The sequence below is a fragment of the Mercenaria mercenaria genome, chromosome 4 (assembly GCF_021730395.1).
Source record: "Mercenaria mercenaria strain notata chromosome 4, MADL_Memer_1, whole genome shotgun sequence".
NCBI classification, from domain to species: Eukaryota; Metazoa; Mollusca; class Bivalvia; order Venerida; family Veneridae; genus Mercenaria; species Mercenaria mercenaria.
In genome coordinates, this window is record NC_069364.1 from 26,216,244 (window position 1) to 26,235,838 (window position 19,595).

The window sequence follows — 19,595 nt, forward strand, 5'->3', positions numbered from 1 at the left end:
CATAGTTTATGGACGTGACATGTATGGCAATTGTCCAATAATTACGTGAACCCAAGTTCACGGTCGAAAAACTAGGATTAACGATAGATAAACTAGGTTTTTCGAACGTAAAAGCATGTTAACCTATTCTTTCGAGCGAAAACATAGGATAACGTCGTAAACCATAGTTTACGCTCGTAAATGTAGGTTCACGTTCGTAAACCCAAGTTTACCGTCATAAACATAGGTTCACGTTCATAAACTATGGTTCACGCTCGTGAACCCCGGTTCTAGGATTATCAAATCAACTTTAAACTATCAATTTCGGGCGTGAATTTGGGTATACGAGCGAGCGCGAACCTTCCGGTAAACTAGGTTTCGTTCGAGAAACCTAGTTTACCGGACGTAAACCTAGGTTCACGTTCGTAAACTATGGCTCACGCTCGTAAACCCAAGTTCACGGTCGTAAACATAGGTTCACACCCGTAAACATAGGTTCACGTACGTAAACTATGGTCCACGGCAAGCCAAATACGGTCGTAAACCTAGGTTCACATAGGTTAGGTTCGCGCTCGCCTTAGTAAACCTAGGTTCACGCTCGTAAACATAGGTTCACGCCCGAAACTGATAGTTGATTTGATAATCGTAAACCATAGTTTACATTTGATAAACTAGGTTTTTCGATTGAACTACAAAATTCGGTAATTATCCTATGTTTACAGTCGTTATCCTATGTTTACTATCGTGAATCCCAGTTCATGTTCGTAAACCATAGTTTACGAACGTGAACCTAGGTTAACAACCGTGAACTTGAATTTACAAGCCTGTACCTACGTTTCGAAAAACCTGGTTTATCGATCGTTAATCCTAGTTTTTCGACCGTGAACCTGAGTTCACGTAATTATTGGACAATTGGCGTGCAATAAGCGTACCTGATGCGGCAGCATAGCACGCTGAACTTAGCGGGGACACCGTATATGTCTGATCAATGATATCATCAAAAGTATAATAGAAGAAATCAGAGGAGATAAAAAATATTTATAGTAAGGTATACAACAAAAGAACATACAATGTTTACGTGTTTACTGCAATTAAAATTTATATGTACTGTATAATGTCTATCAAATTTAGTCATATTATTTAATTTTATAAAGTTATACAACCCAGAATGTTCTTGCTTTACAAAATAAATCATGAAAACTCTGCTGTAAGGTCACTAGTAAGTCACTGGAGGGTTTGAAGGCTAACAAGTTTCCTGAAAAGATGATGATGTAAAGCAACTAAGACCCTGAATCATGAGATTCTTCGTTGATGTGCTAACAAAAAAACCCTTTAAACTAATCTTTTGCACAGCGATGCCGGTGTTCCTTTATTTGTTCTGTGTTTCCGTTGTTTGTGTGTTGTTGTGTATATATATTGGTCATATCCATATTTTTTGCATGCGTCAGTTTAGGGTTATAGTTGAGTGGGCTGCAAATCTTGGAACGTGGGATTTCGATCGGATGTTTATTCATATTTGATTGTACCGAAAAGGGGAAGTAACTCCGTAGCCGAGTGGTTAGGGCCGCTGTCTTAGAATCAATGATCCCTCATCGCTGTGGGTTCAAAATCTCGCTTGGGATGTAGAATTATTTCATGTGAAGAAGCCATCCAGCTGGCTTACGGAATATTGGTGGTTCTTCCAAAGTACCCACTTGTGTCTGAAAAAAATGCCCGGAAGAGCACACGGGGTTTTCCTCCATCACGTTAACCGCCTGCCCCCCCCCCCCCCCCCCCCCCCCCCAGCCATCAAACGATTGGGATTTGACACCGGTATTTACGAACATGACTATTGCTGGCTATAAATGCACAAACATCATTGGTGCAGTAATATTGCGCGTGTCGGGAAAATATAAGTAGTGCGACATGCAACCGGGAGAGGATTTACGTAACTGACACTTCGGACAAACTGTTCATTAGTAAGGAAGCTTGTAATACCCTTGGCATATTCAATGAAAATTTTTCAAAGATTGCCAAGGCCGTTGATACGGATATACATGTTTGCATGGATGAAACAGCTAGAAACAGTCAGAATGATAATGATCTTACCACTGAATGTAACTAAAAACTGAAACTGAATAATTTGATTAAACGCCTATTTTTATACAATGATATATTCAATGGCGTTATACATAATAATAATAATAATAATAGTTATTATAACAATATTAATAATGACACTAAAATAATAACAGCCTTATAGTAACAAACAGTCATGACCGCACCCCTCCCCTTGAGGTCATTTTACCCCTATTGCCTATACCAGCGCTTAAAGCATATGGTACGCCCAGACGAGCTGCATACAGAGGTTCAAACCCCCCGGTTAGTGGTGCAATCATATATTATTTAAGAAAGAAATACTACACACTACCCTACCCATAGAGCCTTACCAACAAGTGCGTTTATTAAACAAATCTTGGAGATATAAATGTTGAAGTGTAAAACCTTTTACAAAAATTTAAGAACTATCGCCTGCTGTTTTCGCATGATAAACAATACGGTGTCTTAAGATTTTTTTTGAATGTGTCGAGTGATTTACTTTTGCGTAGTTCTAACGGCAGTTCCGATGATTCCAAAGTTTTGGACCAGTAATACAGAAACTTCTATCATTGAATGTTTTGCACTTGTATGGAACAACATAACGACATTCAGAATTTTCAGACGATCTTAAACCTTGTCTACTAATACACACTGTAAGCAATTCTGTCCAACTCATGTGCTATCACCGTGACGTCCACGGCAATTACTAGTACCTTTCCCAGTAGCTCCTGAGAACAGGGAAATATTTCAACAATACCTTCTTGACTAAGAAAGTTTGGGGTGGCCATCGTCTCTTCTCTTTTCTTCACAGTCACTGTCCAGCAGAAGTTGGAGTACAGACAATGAAACGGCTCAACACTGAGGATAACGGACCCGATGGTGAACTTTACACTGAAGCTTTTCAATGTGCTACATTGCAGTGTCGCCATACTGCTGACAATTAAAGACACCAAAATTATCACATGCTATGTACGTGTTTTGTCACACAATCGAAGACTTCATCCCCATTCTACCTGGTAAAAACAAATTGCATCAATTATGAAAACTATATATTGTGCTATTAGAAATCGTCACATGAGAGACGTGAAATACTTGTTTCAATACAGAAAGCAGATGCCGCCTCTAGCGGCAAAAGACCAAGAATAAAAATTGACCCTCATCAAATGAAATGACATAAGGTTTGGTTATTGAAGTCAGCTCTACCAGTATGCGGTGTGTGTAGATAGCTCATGCTGCGCATATATAGTCCTGTTTACTGACCCAAGGATAAACATACCATTGACAAAAATTTATATTCTCAAATGAACAGGCCTAGTTCGGTTTGAAAAGACTGCTTGAAACCAGATGATGACAGGAGCAACAAACCATCCGTGCCCCCTGTTCCGGGTAATACTGATAGCACAACACCTGGTCGTCAGATTACGCAAGAGATCTCATCGCAACAACTTTATACTGTCACCGACACATGTACATTAGATGTCATTACAGCACATGACACATGCTAATCGCGATCCTGTCAGACGTTCTATCGGTGTAACTAAACAATTAAAAGGTAAGTGTAGAATTCGTGGAAGCACAGAGCACAGAAAGATCCATGAGTATATACTTATATAAATAAATGCAATCCTATAATCTGACTGTAGAACATTAGCATCGACCGGTGTTGCTACTGTCATATAAGCAATTGTATCATCAGCAAAAAGACGTAAACGAGAGTGAAGACCTTCTGGCATATCCTTAATTTAGTACAAGAACAAGCTCGGTCCTAACACCGATCCTTGGGACACACCGGAATTTACACTTATGAATTCTGAAGAATCACCGTCGATCACGACAGACTGTGACCTATTAGTCAAAACGTTTTCAATCCATTTGTTGACTTTCCCTCTAATTCCGTAGTGATGAAGTTTGTGCACAAGTAACGTATGGCTGACTTTATCGAAAGCCTTATTAAAGTCCATCACCAAAACATCAGTCTGCTTGCCAGGGTCCATGTTTGACGTTAGGTCATCGATAAATTCAATCAACTGAGACTCACAAGGTCTGCCTCGACGGAAACCATGTTGTAGCGGGTACAGATCTCGAATGACATGTTTGTCCGCGTGATTCATAATATGACTAGTGACCACGTGCTCCATTAATTTAGAACAAATACAAGTAAGAGATACTGGTCTATAATTCTCTTCTTCGTACCGCTGGCCCTTTTTGGGGGCAGTGCCCCCAGATTTAACAAACCGTCTTTCAATTTTCTTGTCGAGCTTATGACCAACCTGACAACACAAAGAAAACAAGTTCCAAAGTATTTACCAAACATAGCTTTAATATTGCATTTTGCAATTATATTTTTGACCCAGATATGATTAAATAGACCTACACATTTTATATTAACAACAGTATCTGAAGAAAACTAAACTGCATTGTAACTATAAATTATAATAGATCTACTTTAGCGTAAGAATAATAAAGACGCTTGATTTGATCACGTGATCGATTCTGAAACCGACGCTTGATTTGATCATGTGACCTATTCTGAAATCCAATAACTAATTTCAATACGCTCAAGAAAATGTGTTCTTGCTTCTGCGTGAAAATAGCAGCTGCTAAGGATTTGCTAGGAGTGGTTTGGGGCAGCTGAACGTTTCCTCTACATATTTTCTGATAAGCCGATAGATTATTGATTTTTTTATTGCCGTGCCTCGACACCGTTGTGGATGTGTATTATGGAGAATCTTTATCAGTTTGCAGCGATCAGTACCGTTTATCAGTAGGCGAATCTATAAGAATGCGGCAACATCCTATAGATCCCGATTCGTATTCCGTATTCTGTTAAAATATCTTTTCCGTGCAGGTGTTATTTCTAAAATATTAATTCAGAAAATACAGTGCTGAAATGAAGTACTCTTCGCATGTCTTAGAAAATATTTTCAAGAGATATGTTATTTATAAAAATTAAAAAATCTTATCTTATCTTATCTTATTCGTCAGTTTGAATTTATGACTTATTTGGTTCGGGGGGAAATCAATTGGACAGTTTGATCTTTTATAATTATCATATTATCTAATCAGATAATCGGCAGTAGATTTTTTCTCTCATTGTTTGAATTCGTAAAATCAACTATGAACAGATTAATTCTGTTTTGCACCAACTATTAAGAACATTTTAAAGCTTAAAGGCATATTTATGTACTTGGTCGGACCGTCCAATTTAATTAAGCTGTAATGTTTCCAGATAGTCATTAGCATAGAGCCTCTCTGTGCGTAATACAGAGAGCCTGCCTGTGCATCAAAAAAAGATAATAATAAAAAATAACTGCTATGCAGAGAGACCGCCGGTGCCCCGACAAAACCGAAAGTAAGAGGTTTTGAAAAATTCCATTTACATTTCGGCCTATTTGTCTTTATTATTTTGAAGAATATTGATAAATGAATACAAATAGTGCGCTTGATATGTATGATATCAAAGCAAAAACTGGTCAAAGACTGTGGGAAAAAAGTTGGGCTAGTGGTCCATGTCAGTACACCATCAACAAATTTCATCGAGTTTGCGAGCAAAATCGCTGATAATTAAAATGTAAGCAAAACACAGAAAAGACATTCTAATGTTCCGTGCTCTACTTATTTTTGAGCAGCATCTATGATCATGGATGGCAGCTCGATTTGACGCCTCCCTTACCAACCTGGACACTGTTTATAGCAAAGAATAGCCGGTGCCGACGCAAAGAAACCGCCGATATAGTATGGTGTACGAACTGGTTCAAAATTCTCAAAAACCGCATCTTGCGGTTTAGAAACCGCATCTTGCTGCCCTTGAAATTTGTCGTTCTGCTATTCTGCTGAAGTTATTCTGCTATTCTGCTATTCTGCTGGTGTTGTTCTGCTACTCTGCTGTTCTGAACCTCTGTTGAACCGTAATTTTCACACACAAATTCGTCACATGTGTGAAAAAGTCGTACGAATTCCTCACACATGTGTGACATATTTGTGAAAATTTCGTTGGTACTAAGAGGTGGTTAAATATGGGGCTCGAAAATTTCACAATACCTACTTGTGACATATTCGTACGTATTTGTCACGCAGTGTGTGAGGAATTCGTACGAAATTTTCACACGCATGACGAATTCGTTTGTGCGAAAATTACGGTTCAACAAAGCTTAAATGGAGCAAGTGAGATAAAGACCTTGGATCCTATGTTACATTTAATGGCGACATCTCAGATTGATTTAACGTATATAAAGGCGACCCTTTGTCCCTTTACCATCTTTATATTATGTTTTCAAGGATTCAAGTATCAATTTATGATAAAAAAGAACGTGCAGCTAGGTCAGGGCAGACTCATATCCTTTACATTAGAGTATTTTGTTCGGGTTAATAAAGAATTTAAACATTTCAGTTAAATAACCAGTTATGTTAAGAAACACCTTTTATTTTAAGTTGTTGCTTGACAGACAAATACATATCTGGAATAATTATTGCATAGATGCTTCTTACACTGCACACATTATCTCCCCAAGCTTCCATCTTGAGGGTCATTCCTAACCTTAAACTTACTACAGATTAGGGAAGAATTCCTCACAGTGCCATGAAATTTTATTTATTGATAAATAAGTTTCTTTTATTGTTACTACATGATGTATGTAATCTTTAAATGTTTAAAGAATTATACCAAGACTTACTGTCTTTATATCTTTGCTATTTTGTTATTGGCTAATTTTGTAAACTATCCCTATAATATACATGTATTTAGAAACTCGACACACAAAATGTCTGCCAGTTTGTTTCAAGGAAGATAACAAGTCAAATGGTTTATCGCGGCCAGAAACCGGACAGAAGTTGCGAAATTGTCATTTGTGCTGGAAAGAAGCGTTTACCGTAATGTCCAGTACTGGACAGGTATAGTGACCATGCACGGACACAGCCAATTTTCTCAGAGGGGGGCCGATCCCCCCCCCCCCCCCCCCCCCCCCACTGGACATTTTGAAATTTAGCACTTCATTTTTTTGCATTCTGGGACAGTTTTATGGACTAACCTGTTAAATTTGGGAAATGATAAAATCAAGCTTTCTTGAAGGTAAAATTCTTAGTTTCTTTTAGATAAATAATATGAATTATGTCGGGGTCGTATGTAGCAGCAGCCGCATATACTTTACATGCAGTCCTAATGTTGCCTTTTTCAAAAAACATTTTCTTTCCTTCTTGTCTACTTTCCTTTTTTAAAGATTTTCCAGAGGGGGTCCGGACCCCCGGTACCCCCACTCTGGATCCGCGCATGGTGACATATCATGCTTTCTGTTTATGCAGGTAAACTTGTGTTTGGTTAAATTTCAACAGAGTACAATTGTCTGAACAGTGTACAAACTCATTACTGTTTTTTTCGGGCAAGGGTGGAAAAAAAGTGGTAAACAATGAAAGCAGTAACAGTTTTATTAAAAAAAATAAACAATGAGACAAACATTTCCAACATCTTTGGACGGTTCAAAAATCCCATGTTAAACATACGATAAAGCCCGAAACGCGTGAAAATGTTCCGAATGTAAATCGGGTGAAATAGACGCTCGTATAGTTAGATTATGCGTCTAGATTGATTAAACTGGGCGAGTCTACTTACTTATTACTTGAGGATGAAAAAAACGTGTTTTTTAAATGTTGCTCTTAAACAAGGGTGGCGGTTGAACTACTAAAAGTACAACAACAGTTAATTCACAACAAATCGTACGGTATGTTTTTATAATCAGTAGAAGCTAGTCGTATTTACGCTTATGAGACCTGTTTCACCCATAAGTAAAGAATTCACAGGTCCATCATGAAATATTTTCCCCGGCGTGCAAATACTTGTCCTATTCAATATGATCGCGGCCGATGAGATATGATCGCGGCCTCATCGGCCGCGATCAATTTTGCAAAACTTGGGAACAATATATTAGACCCTATTACAAAGAAACTATTCACTACTCATGTGCATGAGGGATTGTGCACAACATTTCATTACTTCATGGTCAGAATTTATTAAACCAAATATGTTTATTGTCTGCTTGGTTGCTCAGGGCGGGTGTACTTTCATTGTGGCGGATTCCATTCAATGTAAACTCCGATTAAGCCAGTATGAGGGGGGCAGGGGTGTTATATATTTCATTACCTCCCATTATTAGACTTAATTAAATCGAGTCTGGTATGCAAAGGTTCTTCTAAAATATTTCATTCAACCTGGATTACAGCCTATATTTGTTTTAATTAATATCAACATCTCATTGCATGTATACTCAAGATCCATTACATGATGCAGCTATTGCAAGCTTTGCATAGTTTGCAAGACACTTAAGCTATAGAAACCGGTAAATATGAATTAAAATTAATAAAATTTCATCCGGGTAGACGCATTTGCAAAATAGAGATTTTATTAAGCGTTTATCCATAAATATATAATATTTCTAAATTATATACGTCAGTAAAATATTGTGATTTGTATGGGAAAACAAAATAAAATATGTTCTAAAGGTCGTTTGCAACCGAGTGGGTAGACGCGCTTACAAAAGTTTCTGTTTTCAATGTTCAAAGTGAACAAAAGAGTTAATGATCCCGGATTCTGTTTTGAATGAAGTGAACAAAAAGAGTTAATGATCCCGGATTCTATTTGTTTACTTATACGAGCAGACAGAAATTTATTCAATATTCAGTCATAATTATACCTGTTACATAATATATTTGAACTTGACAATTGTCAACACATTCTGAAAATGATTGCCGAGGGTACATTCATGAGAAATAAACCTCGCTGTGTCAAATAGTTTCGCTGTTTTAGTATTTAGTGTCACAAAAATTTTCCTAACAAGTGCAAAGTTGTGACAGGAGACAATGTAATTTAGTTCTAGTACGTTAGAAGAGCAATTACAAAGACAAAATATGAAATTTTAATTGAGACTACTCATCGTGGGTTAAACAATAAAACATAAGACTTTTTGTTTTCAACGTCGCTATATATTTCTAATGACCTAAGTTATGTTTTCAGATTTTTTTCAATTCAGTTGATTTGTGTATGTTCGGTCTTAAAACGGCTTAGTCGTTGTTACTCCTTTGGTCCCGAATTAAACGAAATTTACCAAATGTTCAAATTAAAATGTTTAATAATATCTAAAATTAATTCAGTATCTAAACGTGGAGTCGGTATACCAGTGCACACCACAATACAATATACATATACATAACATATAAACCTCTACGGACAAAAGGCACGCTGAAAATGGGAACATCGTTTAGAAATGGTCAGAAACAGTGAACAACCTCACACTTACGGATCTAATATTCAAGAAACACATAAACAAAGCGGTAAACAAAAAATAAAACAAGTGGGCACAAAGAACAAACTAGTTGGGCACCGTTTTGCTTTGCTTTGCGTGTGCGTGCGTGCGTACGTGCATGTATATTTGTATGCGTGGACCTTTTAGTGCAAGAATTTGTGCAACAATTTTGCACCTCCTGTAAAAAAGGATGAAGCCTCGGTGCCAATACACCTTTTAAGGTGAAGAAGGTGTAATTCAACGACGTCTGGCGGAACGCCAAACGTTACGCTCCGCAACGTCGCGTCATTACGTTCTATTAAGAAACAAAATGGCGCCGAGCGATGCGGGAGTGCGATATACCGGACGTTTTTTTGTTGTTTTTTTTTTTCATTCTCGGCTGGATAATCTTGGTGGTTAAAGGTGCCAAATAAAGACAAATAAAAAAAAATAAATCTTTAAAAAAGACTACACATTTTGAAATATACTACTAAACATTACAATAGCCGAGCAAAATTCGTTTGAAGTCAAAACATGTGCAGAAAAACGATTTTTTTTATATTTTCTTTGGCTGACATGCGTGTTTTTTCGTGTTTATCGCTTTTCCGTAATCGGGGATCACATGATTTTAAAATTCGTTCAAACGAATATCCCGTTTAAAGACGCACCACTTGCTCATAATAACTGTATTCTTTGTATTTCCTTGATGGTAATTATACTTGATTTGCACGAAAAATATGAGATATACAAGATTTTCAGTTTCAAATTGACAGTGTCATATATAAGGTCTATATTCTTAATACTATGCTGAAAAAAGATTGACTGAATACATTTGCGTATGAAGTTTTGCAAACACATTTATTTCGGAAGGGCCTAAATTGTACCCCCCCCCCCCACCCACCCCGAAAACTTGTAGTATAGCTGTTTATTACCTGTATTATAAGAATGGTTTTCAAGAAGTTTTTGTGAGTTAAAAAAATGTTGAATTACCTATGTTTGTAAACATTATCGTTGGTGTTTGCATCTATTCTTACACAATTGTTCTATTGTTCTCTGCGGGTTAATAACCAAAACATAAATTATAGCCTCGTTTCGGATCATTCTTCCGGGGATAAAAAAACGAAGATGCGCGACGGGTTCGCAAGCAGTCGGAAAACATACTTCAGGTTTCGATGGAGGCCTTGAGAAACAAAAATCAGACAACAACAAATCATAGAAAGAAAGAGTTGTCTGACATGAAAACTGAACAGCATGTAAAACATGTATATTACTTTACGAAACAAGTGTCAGTATACTGATATAAAAACTGAATTCCTGAAAAGGGCTGCCTAAAGGGGCTCCACTTCCGGACAGTTAAACGCCTTTAAAAACTCACCATTTTCAAAGAACTGTGACACATGTTTGTTTTGATGCATTTGCAATAGCGTGCGAGTGGTGAAATTTCGCATAACAAGGTGGAACATAGTTTTCAGCAATTGTTTATCTTTATTTCTTTACAAATGGCATTCATTTTCAAAGGGAGACAACTTTTTCTCAAAGATTACTTAAAATAATCAGAAAAAGTTGTTTCCCTTTAAAAATGAATGCCATTTGTACTTAAAATAATCGGAAACAGTTGTCTCCCTTTGAAAATGAATGCCATTTGTAAAGAAATAAAGATAAACAATTGCTGAAAACTGTGTTCCACCTTGTTATGCGAAATTTCACCACTCGCACGCTATTGCAAATGCATCAAAACGAACATGTGTAACTGTTCTTTGAAAATGGTGAGTTTTTAAAGGCGTTTAACTGCCCGAAAGTGGAGCCCCTTTAGGCAGCCCTTTTCAGGAATTCAATGTTTATATCAGTATACTGACACTTGTTTCGTAAAGTAATATACATGTTTTACATGCTGTTCAATTTTCATGTCAAACAACTCTTTCTTTCTATGATTTGGTGTTGTTTGATTTTTGTTTCTCAAGGCCTCCATCGAAACCTTAAAGGTGGATAATCAGATTTTGGCCATGTAACGGATTTGTTTGAAACTTTAATGTCTGATCATTTACACCCATTTATGTTCTCTTAACGCTTAATACAAGTTAGATTTTCACTAGAGGTATTTTTTAAAATTCAATTTTCCTATCCTGGTTTCCCAACCAAGTTGGAGTTAATTTATCATAAGTATAAATTTGATATACGTACTTTGCCTAAGGAAAGGTATAAATATTAGACATATTGTAATATATTTGTAAAATATTTGCATTAACAATTATTTATTTAGTTGTTATTCATTAGAAACGCAAGTTTGAAAAAAATATTATTATCTCCCTTTGTCTATCTTGGTTGCGCAACCAAGATAGATTGGAAATAAATGAATTCAGAACATACACACAGCTTTAAAGCTTGCCTTTTGGTTAGGATTGTTAAATACTTAATATGTCTATCAAATGCAAATGTAAAACGAGAAATTGTATCGAAATAAGAAGAAATATCTAGCTTTTTAAATACTTTCATATTAAAGGGGAGTAATTACAAAATTTTATAAAAATTAATAAAATATACATTTCCAATAGGAATCTATCTCTATGTAATGGGTCTTTTGTTCCTTAAATAAATCTCTACCAGAATATACAAAAAGTAAAAAATGTCATAAAATTTCGTTTAAATATGATTGACCACCTTTAAATGTCTTTTCTGTATGATAATGGGTACATGCTTGAGAATTATGAAAGGCATGTCAAAATTCTTATATATTTTGAAGACTGCTGATGTGCATAAATTTTATTTATCAACCAGACATTTTATATCATTGCTGTATAACATACAGCCATAGCAGTTATCAAACGCATTGTCATAATAAAAATGAAAAATTATGAAAAACTGTAAAATTTGAGGTTTGTGTTTTGATTCGTATTGTAGGTAGAAATGATTTACCGACAATTTAATTGTTATTGTTTCCGAACTTCCTAACGGTATCAACTTGCTCAACATTTATTACTGACAACATCTCTGTAGCAGGTTTGTTTAGATGCAGTAATTCCGAAAGATGAATTATAGCAAAAGCAAGTAAATTGGCGGTCGCTCAGTCCCGAATATGTTACTTTATTCCTATATGGTTTCATGTCTCTATCATTTTTTTTAAATAAATGTAACAAAAATCTTGAAGCACTTAATGAGATACATGCGACACAATTTTATGTATATTTTCGACTACGTCAAGGGCCATAACACCGGTCTGACTGTGTGAGATCAAATTAAAACATTATATACTCAAATGGAAATACTGATAACAATCCTGTGAGGTTTGATTACTCTGGGTCAATACTTTCTTAGATATGTCAGACACTATTTCGAACTGACGGACGGACGGGCGAGTGGAACACTAATTGCCCCGACCAAACATAACTTGATAGGACACATAAAAAGATACATTTCTTATTGTTACATTCTCTATGCAAAGAAATTTACCACCAGTTGCACCGTATATTATACTTAAAAACACATCTTGAAATATGTCCTAACATTTCATGCGAAAAAAGAATGTACGGCTTTCTTTTCACCGCGGAATACAATGAAAATTCAGATTATTTCCGACCGAATATTTGTATATGTACGTGTATATACACTGGCTTAATTATGTCTCCCACCACACAGTGGTGTGGGAGACATATTGGTTTACTCCAGTCTGTGTGTCTGTGTGTGTGTCTGTCACAAAGCTTGTCCGCACTCTAAGTCGAACATTTCTCATCCGATTTTCACCAAACTTAAACAAAATGTGTTTGACCACAAGACCTCAGCCAAGTTCGATAACTAGCTAAATCGGCCAAGACACTTCGGGATTATGGCCCTTGACAATAATTTATGAATCACCTAGATGCATAAAAATGCTGAAGACTTCATTCTCAAACATGCACCAAAAACCATTCATCTTGTCTGCACTCTAAGTAAAAATTTCGTATCCGATCTTCACCAAACTCGAACAAAATGTGTTTGCAAATAAGACCTTGGCCAAGTTCGATAACTAGCCAAATCGGTTAAGACACTTCGGAATTATGGCCCTTGACAATAACTAATGAATCACCTAGACTCATAAAAATGCTGAAGTCCAAGTCAGACATTTTTTTTCCGATCTTCACCAAACTTAAACAAAATGTGTATGACCATAATTCCTCTCCCAGGTTTGATAACTAGCAAATTTGGCATAGGCACTTCAGAATTATGGCCCTTGAATTACTGAAAATCAGCCATTTTACTCTTCGAAGGTATATTTGTTGTGACTAAACAGTATAAAAACACTGACTTAGTGTTTAGATGATTAGGCAGTTGTGGGAGACATGCGCTTTTCTCAAAAGTAGCTCTAGTTTTCTTTTGTCTCGCAATTGTACAATCTAAGTAGGTAACTTGAAAATTACCACATAATTATATTCACGTGATAAAGACAACTATGAAATATAATGATTTGGAAATACAAGAATGAAAGTATGTTTTAGAAAATATTAGATTTTTTAAAACGGAATGGCTTAATATCTATTTGCAAACAGCATACACAGTTTTCGTAATAAGACGTTTGCGTAACGTCAGAAAAAAGCGGGAAAATGCGCAACGTCAAACGCCGCCCATAGCGCCTTTTGAGATTTTATCATTTTTTTGTGGCTTCGTAGCTCGAAAACGAAGTCGGTAGTCAAGGACTTTTTTTTTCGTTATTTTGCTGAGAAATGCCTTTAAAATAAGTGTGTAAATTTAAAAAAAAATCTATGGACCAGTAAATGCATGCTCCCAATTTATACAAGAAACGTCATTTCCGTAGAGGTAAGATTTTGGAACAACACATGCTAAGATTTATGGTTACAACTTAATTAATCGGAAAGAGTCAGCCTCAAACTTATCACTTAACAAACTCGCGTGCAGTCAGTGTCGCTTTGGGCTTACATTTATCTGGTAGACGTGTATTTCATTGATTTATCAAATGATTTCCTTATGATTCTTTATGTTTGAAAAATGCACGAGAAAATGGGGGTAGGGTAAAATTTATGACAATACTGCGAAAACGAAGTCGGTGACCCCTGATTTTTATTTGCTCATTTTACAGTAAAATAAATTTATAAGATAATATTAATTTTTTTAAAAATTCTATGGACCAGTTTTTGCACACTACTTAGTCATTCCGCACGAAAATAATAATCTCGTAGAAAGATTTTTGCATGATTTTTGCATAAAATAAGCATTCCTTCAGCAAATAGCGGGAGTATGTGTTTGAAAATTACATCACCATGTAGGTTTCGACTGGCATAATATTATATAAAATGGAAAAAAGATACTTTTTAAATAAAATGAATGCACCGAGACTAAATTATTCGCCAGGAAAACGGCAACGTCACAACTATTTCCGACTAGGCTTAAAGGTGAAATTTCGACGTAATTTGCGTAAAAGTGTGCATTTGATCTTTTCAATAATTGTACATCGGGTGAAGATCAACTTTTGCTGTTATCTACGTATGTTATCTATAGGATATAAATTATTTTTGAAAATCTCGCTCATTACACCTTCTTCACCTTAAATTCTTAAGTTAACATTAGCTGTCACTTGTGGATAGGGATGGGCATTTTTGAGGGGGTTTCTTACTGGTCACCATGTATTCAGTTTGGCAGAAAAAACAATTATAATCTACAAACCTTTTTAACTCTTGTACTACTTCCATGGCTTCTGACAAGTCAGTCAAAATATTTGCACATCCGGGATTAGTCTAAATAATGAGACCTCGGGTAGACCGATTTTACATTCTAATATTTCACGTTGTCTACCTAGAGGAGGTGGATATCGACCAGTCAAAAAAGTATAACGATATTCAACTCTCGAGTACAATTATTTGGAATAATCCGGGATAGGCTACAGTCATTCTGTTGACATTTCTAATCAACGCGTCCAACCGGACAATGGCGCTGTCTAAAGCATCTTGAGACTGTGACGCTTCTAGTGACCTATTGATCGATCCCATTACAACTCGAACTCGCTCAAGGAAGTTTCCGATGTCCATTACTTTAATTTGTCATTATTTGATATTAGCTGGCTGTTGTGTGTGTGTGTGTGTGTGTGTGTGTGTGTGTGTGTGTGTATTTTTTTTTTCAGTCTTTCGCTAATCGCGCTCAAAATGAATAAAGAGCTTTCTCATTGGTCGATAGAAAAACAATACCCTACCGTACTATACTGCATCCGGTTAAAGCCGGGTAAACCGCATGATGGGGTTTAGTATTTCACGCACAAACGGTTCAAAACTGTTCCAGCGCATTTTGCGTTTTAGGCACCGCATATTGCGGTTTATAAACCGCAAAATGCGCTTTATAAACCGCATGATGCGCTTTTAAACCGCAAGATGGTTTCTGAGAGTTTTGGACCAGTTCGTATCCCATAGGCATGCTCAAAAAAGTGCTAACAATTTTTGTTTAAAAAAAACGTCAGTCACAACATTCACATTCTGAATAAAAAATGCTATTTATTTATATTCATCGATTGTATAGACAATCAAGCCTGTAAGAGATGATGTCTGGTTACTTGGTCGCTGTTTGAGATAAGAGATATCAAAGCGCTATCGCTTTTGCTCACAAGGGGAGAAAACGCTAATAGCGAAATTGACTTAATCGTAGTATTTGCACACTTCCTTCCCCTGATAAGAGATGAAAATTTCTCAGTACGGTAATTTCAATAGCAACCACCACGCCACCGCAAATCAGGGGAGATATTTTTTTACTTTTTCCAGAAATCCGACCTCACTATAGGGCCAATAGAAACGCGCTTATTTTGGAAAAGTACGGTATTTCCCAAACTGAACATGTGCCCGATTCTTTAGTCTAAAGATCAGAACATTACGTATATGACGTGTTTAACATATAATGTTCGGGAAATCCTTGAAAAAAGACCGAAGAAAAAATTCATTCCCGGATTTTTCTACCAAAAACGCAATATAAGCTGATCAAACTGGTATTCATCTGCAGGAAAATTATCGTTCAACGTAAAGAGTGCGCTAAATACTGTCATTGCTTGTACATATACATATTTTATCATTTTTCAGACCGAGTAATTTTTGCTACGGGAGGTAATCCGCGATGATAACTCATTTTATTGGTAATTATCCCTGCAGATGTACATTTATGTTACCAGTTTAATGTATTTCATCTATCTGAGGGTGCAAATGGTTTCTGATGGTGATATAAAAGACAGAACCACCAGAAATCTTGTTCTTTTTCCACGGGCGTTTCGTATCCTAATTTACTCGAACCTAACTGTATACGCCAGTTCGGTAAGTTCATTGATATGACGAATCACAGTTTTCATAGTGTTTAATGTATTCCGTATATTATGATATTGATAGTTTGAAATACAGGTGTATATTAAATAACCTAAAATTGAAACAGACAATGTTATTTAGATCAACAAACTTAACAAACAATATAAATAATAATATCATCATATGTCATGTATGTTTTTAAGAAAACAGTTACTGAATTTTAGCAATAGTTGGAATGGAAAAAGGTAGATCTATAAAAAATATTTTTACAGGTGTTTGTATGTTAACTTGTGACGACTTCTGATTAAAATGATGCTTATTTCAAGTTATTTGTAAGAAAAAACATTCCTGACTTTTTTAATTGATAAGTATTGTACACATTAGAAAACATAGCCTAGTTTTTTTTCAATGTCAGTTCAAGGAAATCCTGTTCCTTTAAACTTTCAGATAGAGGAATATTTTTACTTTCTTTCCAAACTTTCATAAAGTGTTACAAAATTTGCCTGTTTTTGTTAGACTGTCAAGAACACATGATGTCAGGACATAGAGTGCAAACAGAAGTATTGAAGAAATTGAAATACATTGTATAGCTTTATCTTTTTACATTTTATCAAACCTGGCAATGAAAGTTTTTGTTTGTCGATGAACAACTGCTATTGAACAAGACTAGATTTTTTTATCTTTACCTTTTGAACAAAATATAGAAGTGTATTGAACACAAAGTTAATAAATTTTATTGTTGTGCACTGTAAAAGTGGTGACCCCTCCATTCTTTGCCACACACAAGTGCATTACATAATGCCTGCATGTACTTTCCTGACATGAATGGGTTACATCAAGTCTTGAAACTGCAAAGCACTGCCCCCATCAGTCCTCTCGGTACTTTGGTTGAATATAGGTGACACGTGCGCTTTCCTCCAATCAGATGGAAAAAGACCAGAGTCAAGAGATTTTCTATAGATCAATGTGAGAATCGGTGCACTCTCTTAACACACGCGGGTTTAAACAATCCGGACCTGCCGCTTTATGAGGTTTCAAACCTTTCAATAATTTCTCCATTCCAGGAGTTGTTATAGTCAAGTCACTAATTTTTGGAAAATTTCCACTCATTCCACAACTTGATTTAAATTCAGATCGAGTCATCGAGACTTTATCAGAAAAAGCTGATTGGAACTGATTATTCAGAATCGTAGCCTTATCGCAGGCTTCTGTAAATAAAACACCATCGGCCTTTAACGGTGAAACACCATTAGCATCTGATCTCTTATGCTTAATGTAAGTCCAGAATCGTTTTTTCATGCCACTAAACTGACCATCCTCACTATAGGGTGAAGCAATATTCTCTATGTACGCCCAATAAGCCCTACGTAAGTGAACTTTGCTGCTTGTGATGGGTCTGCAGATTTTTTCTTTTGTTTATAATTATAGCCTATCACGTTTACGAATTAATTTGTTTAGTTCAGGCGAGATCCATGGTAAACTGTCTTTCACTTTCGCCACCTTATGTGGAATATGCATTGAAATGCTATGTTGAAGGTTTCCTTTAAACTTCTCCCAAAGTTCGTTTACGTTACAGCCAAGTTTGGATAGCTCTGTAACCTGTCTAAGAGTAGAAGTGATATCATCCTTTATAGAATTCTACTTAGCTCTTTTGTAAAGTGGTATATTCCTGAGTTTCTGCTTGTGACACACTTAACACTAAGTCGAAACAAACTGAACTTTAGTTCGGGCAGTTGCAGACAGTGCAGTCCCAAGCTATTGCACTACAGTATCTTCTACATGTTCATTATAAGTTTTAGAATGCACATCCTGACAATGTATACATGTGGTATCACTGATTGCACGTGTCCCATGTAACGGGTTGATCACAGCTATTTATCACTAAGGTCAGACGGTTTATAACATGTTTGATACAAATATTATCACAATAAAAGAAAAGAGCTAATTAAAAGTTACTAAGTTTAGAGACATGATAACTCAGGATAACCCATTAAGGATAACATGGTGTAATAGCCATATTTCATATCTTGTAACTGGATGGTAGTATTTAAATGAAATTTGGTCACTTTAAAGACATTCAAAATTAAAAAGTTTTCACCGAGAGATTTTTCAAATTTTATCATTTTTTGGGGAGATAATCGGTATTGAAGTTAACATTGATGCCTATGGGAAATATATAATTTCTTTGATTATGAGAATCTGAACTCGAGTTTCGAGAAAATTTTGCGGTAGAAAGCTGCATTATATGATTCTGATACAAATCTCAAAAAGAAATCTATAATTCCCCATATGGAAAAGGAGAAAATCTTTTTTTTTCTAGTTTTCAGGGGATATAACTCATGAAAAACCAAAATTATCAAGGGAGGTAATCTAAAGGAAATTTTTGAGAACTTCTGTCACTATATAAATTGTCAATATGCACCTTATTTCTATCGTTTGGCATTTTTAAAGCTTCTACCACAAGTTGTATGTACGCGTTTAACTCGTCCTTTTAGTGAAAATCTGGGAAAGCATTTGTTGAAATTTTTGTTGAAAACAAAAGTTCTGCCATGAAATTATTGCCTGCATCTGTTTTTAAATGGAAATATCTACATTAATGTTACTTTTCACCCTGTGAAAATGGCTAAATCTAGACTTGTCTTACCCAGAGAGAAAGATGTCGTTTTTTACATGATATTTGCCTTGTTGATTCAGAGTATTTAGAACAAAACAATTAGGACATATTTTAATGAAAATAGCAAGTCAAAACTGTAAACTGTTGCCTGAAAATATTTGATTATGATATTGCTCTGTTCTTCACCATTTAAATGCGTGTTAAACCTAGATGATTTTCTGCAGTTTTATCTAAAAGTTCGGAATACTAAATGTAACTTCGTTGTCGGCCTTTTTTAAAAAAAAAATATTGTTATTTTAATTTAAATACATTGTATTTTTCACACATCAGTTTTAAGATTAAATTTATTAAACTAATTATTGGAGTTAAATAAACAACAATTTCGTTTGA

General features: G+C 35.7%; 1 protein-coding gene across 1 annotated transcript in view; it reads left to right on the forward strand.

Annotated features, from left to right (window-relative positions):
- Window positions 1-10,911: 10,911 nt before the first annotated feature.
- Window positions 10,912-19,595, forward strand: part of LOC128556278 (uncharacterized) — a 192,714-nt gene continuing 184,030 nt past the window's right edge. Inside the window, exon 1 of the mRNA XM_053540811.1 lies at window positions 10,912-11,095. The gene's annotated coding sequence lies outside the window, so the exon portion shown is untranslated. The remainder of the gene's footprint in view (window positions 11,096-19,595) is intronic.